The 4,627-nt window shown below is 41.5% G+C and overlaps 1 long non-coding RNA gene across 1 annotated transcript; it reads left to right on the top strand.

The window, feature by feature from the left end:
- Positions 1-312: 312 nt before the first annotated feature.
- On the top strand, positions 313-3,848 carry LOC107316163. The gene is made up of 2 exons (XR_001556203.1): positions 313-393; positions 1,627-3,848. It is a non-coding gene; the product is annotated as an uncharacterized LOC107316163 (long non-coding RNA).
- Positions 3,849-4,627: the final 779 nt, after the last annotated feature.

Here is a 4,627-nt window from a genome sequence, read left to right as displayed (position 1 = left end):
CCCAAGCTTCATGACTAATTGACATGCAGATAACACAGATGGCAAGATGGAGAATTTTGGTGACAAATAAGATTTGTAATGTTCAATTCTGTTGGATAAAGCAGTGAAAATTCCAACAGCAGGACAAACAAGTAACAGTAAAGGAATAAAAGTGTATGGGAAATTGGTAATCACAGCCTGAACCTCTGATTAATCAGCTGAGGAAAGTGTTGGGTCAGCTGTGGGAGCACAGTTGAGGGTAATTTGGCTGTGCTCCCGGAAAGGGTGGAGCTTGACTCCATCTCCTATAGACCTCATTTAAGGGCTGACCACCACTAAGGCAGCATCTCTTGGAGACTGCTCCTCAGTGTAGAGTGCCTTAGTGGTTCCCAGCAGACCAAAAGCTTCCATTGGGTGAGTCCTGTAAATAACCTTATGGGTATTTACTACTATCATCTTTTCATTATTTGTCACTGTACAAAAAGCATACAGCCATTTATCTCCTGTGAGCTGCATCAGCATGGAGGGGTCCTTGAGGAAGCATTTCTGCTTCTATGTGGCTCCATAAAGTATGTAGATGTGAAGTATGATCTCTTTCAATCAAGATCCTCAATAGCTCTGGTGCAGCAATTGGTGAAAAGCTGAGTATTTTTACCCTGGTTGTCCTAAACTGCTTATGATTCTAAAGAAGAGATGACAAAAGTTTCAGCTAGGGATTTCTTGACTTTTCATACAGAATTATTACATGCACTGCTCTAAGTTCTGGATGTGTGAAGAGTTGTAGCATTAGAGGCAAGAGGTCACAAATACCAGAAGAAAGAGAAAAACCAATTCAGCTTATGTAAGATACAATTATTATATGTAATGTGCTTCCTGTTAAACAGCTGCAGATTGAGAAAGTGGAGGACTTCTGTACTTGCAGAGATTGATTTGGCAGGCAGTTGGCACAGCATGGGGATTACCCAACTGTGTGTGGGTTAATATCAAATCTATTAATTCCTGGCAGTTCTTGAATACCATCCTTCTAATACCTCTTCTAACAACACTAGCAAGAAGTATATATAGTCTCAATTAATGTAAGAGTTCATCTGCTGGAAGATTTCTAAAGTACTTTTCTAGAGCTGGTGTAGCAAAGGGATGTAGGACTTGCCTTTATCATTTTTTCCATAGTTGGAAATGTTTATGAAGAATGGACAAATTTTCCCCTGCATTTGGGATTCAGGTCTTGAATCCTGAGTGGGATTCAATATATATGAGGAGCTGTGCTTTAGTCTACCTAACAATTTAAAGAGATGTTGAATATTTGCTTTTGGAGCAATGTGTTCTATAACTTACCAATTGCAGGTCAGCTGAAATGCTGGATGTTGGCTGAAGTAGAATACTCCCCAAATGATCAGTAGATAATATAATATGGCATATTGCTATGTAACAAACACAGTTCCAAGCATAGCTGAACACAGGGTGCACTGAGAGAGGGGAAAAAAGAGAGTAGCACAATCAGCACCTCTATTATTTTAATTGATCACACTAGGAAAAAAAAAAAAAAAAGAAAAAAAGAATTGTAATATTTTCTAAAATTACATAGAAAAAAGAAATATTTTTATGAGCAAAAAATTACCAGCCTTAATGGTTGGTTATTTTTTACAGGAGAACAATTCTTCTTTGAAAAGGTGTTTAAGAATTCTGCCGTGGAGAACTTCAAACTTGAACTATACAACTGCACTAGAAGAAAGCTGAAGGGAAGGCTTGGAGTACAAGCTCCCATTTACCTGATGATAAATACTGGAGCATGATCCTGCAGCCCCATTTACAACAAATTCTGTCTGACTGTATTTGGCATCGTAAGGCCTTTGGGGTCAAGATGCTCAGTTTCTAGTTTTGCCTTTTGGGTCTCAGAAGTATGGAAGCATTTCAAACCTTGTGCTTCAAAAAGAATTTAGGAAATGCACAAGAGAGCCAACTTTTAAATGAACTGGAAAGATTTTATGAGGACAGAAGATCAACAAGTGACCAGGACTCCAACTGTGAAAGAAAATGTGAGAAACAGGCACCTCTTCTACTGTGAAATTGGTCTAATTCTTGGGGCCTTTAGAGTGGCAGTATCAAACAACTGGCCAATATCGTGTACACTTTCTGCCATCCACATGGCATCAACTCCATTACCACATTCTGTGAAGCACTCAAATTTGCCACAGGTTTATTTAACCCTTCATTTGAAAGTGGAGGTGGAAATTTCTTTCCTCACTGGAAGCTGAATGTGCTTTTTCTAACACACCTGGGAAGCCAGCCTCAGCCCATGACTCCATCCTACACAGAAATAGCTCTTTAAAAAAAACAAAACAAAACACCTATACAGCTAGGAGCCATATGAACTCAGTATGCAGAGGTAGCTGATGGGGTGCAACCCCCTTTTAGTAGACTGCAGGGTAGGCATGTGGTGTGTTACCCCCCACCCTACAGCTGCAATGCTGGCATGCTATTTATTTAAACATGACAAGTATTTGTGGGGTTTAATTTACAACATCTGATCGTTTTGACGATTTGGGAGAATTCTATGTATCATTAATGAAACAAACTAGAGCTTTGGTAAATGTAGTCATGACCTATGCTTCACAGACCTGATATGTCTTTGCCTCCTGCCCTTCTCTGTCACTTGAAGGAATGAGTGTCAGTGGGTCTGGTTGACAGTTCTGCTTTAGTTTTTATTCTGTGCTTGTGTTGCCAGGACTTAAATCTACTACTGCAAGACTCTATGGTAGGAAAAAAATGCAGTGTGCAGAATAGCTCTTCCTTGTTCCTTGGGAAGCAACTCTTGCTAGCCTAGCCACCCCTCCTGTTTATTGACAGCATGCAGGAGTAGCTTTTTAACGAATGTACGTGCTCTTGTGTGATTGTGTCTTTCTGGAGGGCAAGTCAGGTAAAACTGCTTTTTACTAAAAGTGCAAACACAAAGAATTGTGAGATTCCTTAAACATGGGATCTGATTCCTTACAGTCACAAATTCATAACAGATCCTGGTTCACAATGCTGTATTGATCATCTTTCCAAAGGAAGGAATCTCCACAACGACATTATTGAAGAAAGGAGGAACATTTTGTTGAGGAGCTGTATTTCAAGCAAAATAACCCTCCAAGGAGCATTCACTTTCAAATCAGTAACGTGCAAGTGTAGCTAACTCACAAAACAGCAGCCAGTTACATGCGCAGATTTCAATGAGGCTTTTACAAGAAACAATGGGTCTGTTTTTAAGGGCGGTTGCCCTGTTGAAGTGCATTTCTCTGAATGGATACAATGCTGTAGTGCTGAATGGATTCAATGGTTCTGTCTCAAACATGTCCAGGAGTGTCTAGAAGTGGGTGGAGGTAGAAAGAGCTGGTGAGACCCTTCTGGTGGTTGACTCGGGCTGCCTCTTCCAATCCTTTCTTTGCTCTCACTGGGGCCGCGGTTTCCTTTTCCTCTGCAACAAGCTTCCTTCTCTGCATGAATTTTCCCTGTCTGGATATAATAGACTGAATTTTGCAAAAGTGGACTTAAAGAATTCAGGCATAACTTTGCCTGAATGAGATGTCTGAGTAGCAGAGGAATCTCTTAGGAGAAGTCAGTAATGCCTTGGTTGTCAGGTGCCTTGGCTATTTGAAACTGGGAAGGAAAAATACATGCACAGATAGAATATAACGTAGGAATCAATCCTGCCTTGGCCTCTGTAAGGAAAACAAGTGACCTTAATGATCTATTCTCTCTCTAGAGCACTCACAGAGAAAGCCGTGCTCGTTCCAATTCAGCTGTGTGCCCAGCACACAGCACAATGGATCTCACTCCTCGGGAAGCTCTAAGTACCACTGCAATACAAATAAACAAGTTCTGCACAAGATGGTGAGGGCATCAGCAGCCTACAAAAAGCAGCTCTTGGGGCCACATGGAGACTGGGAGTGGGGGCTGTTTAGCAGCAGTGTTTACTTAAGGAAATTCACTTCCCTCGTTGAAGGCTACAGTTCAAAATGTATGCTTCCCTTTTACCTTTATCGAATTTTGCATGCGCGCTCCTCTGCATGTCAAAATTGGAACACAATGACTGCAAGCTTATGGGGGACACCAATGAACAATGCCATAAAATACAAGAGATGAGGCAGAAATATATAAATAGCTTCAGGCCGTGATCTGCTCTCACTGCTTGTGTGTAGCTCTATTAATACTAATAGGAGTTAAGTGTGCAGAATAAAGTGACAGCTATTGCCCCTCAGCTCTGCCAGCAGTTCTCAAGTACTGCAGTGTCCAGCCAGCACTTCTACATGCTCTACAGGGCTGCCTCTGCCATCACGCAGAAGCTGCCTCAGACCTCAGGAATAACACGCTCTTCCGGTCCTGCCTTCTGCTGTAGGATGTTTTTTAAGGTTCTCACCTCCAGGCTGGGATGAAGTTGCTGAGTATGGCCTGGATAGGGCAGGGAATTTATTCAGCACTGTGTAATGCTCCCAAAGGAATCCTTGGTCTGTTCTTGGAGTGGCATTAGAGGGGTGGGAGGGGTCCTGACTACTTCAGAAGATGAAGTCATTTGATGTTGGAAAGGATGTTGAATGAATAATGTATAAAATAAGGATGGTGGTTACTTCTTTGTTCTTGCACTCCATTTTTGAAACCCATTTCCAAT

The sequence above is a fragment of the Coturnix japonica genome, chromosome 6 (genome assembly GCF_001577835.2).
Source record: "Coturnix japonica isolate 7356 chromosome 6, Coturnix japonica 2.1, whole genome shotgun sequence".
Lineage (NCBI taxonomy): Eukaryota > Metazoa > Chordata > Aves > Galliformes > Phasianidae > Coturnix > Coturnix japonica.
The sequence above is the reverse complement of the archived record's forward strand: the minus strand, read 5'-3'. Positions and strand labels throughout refer to the sequence as shown.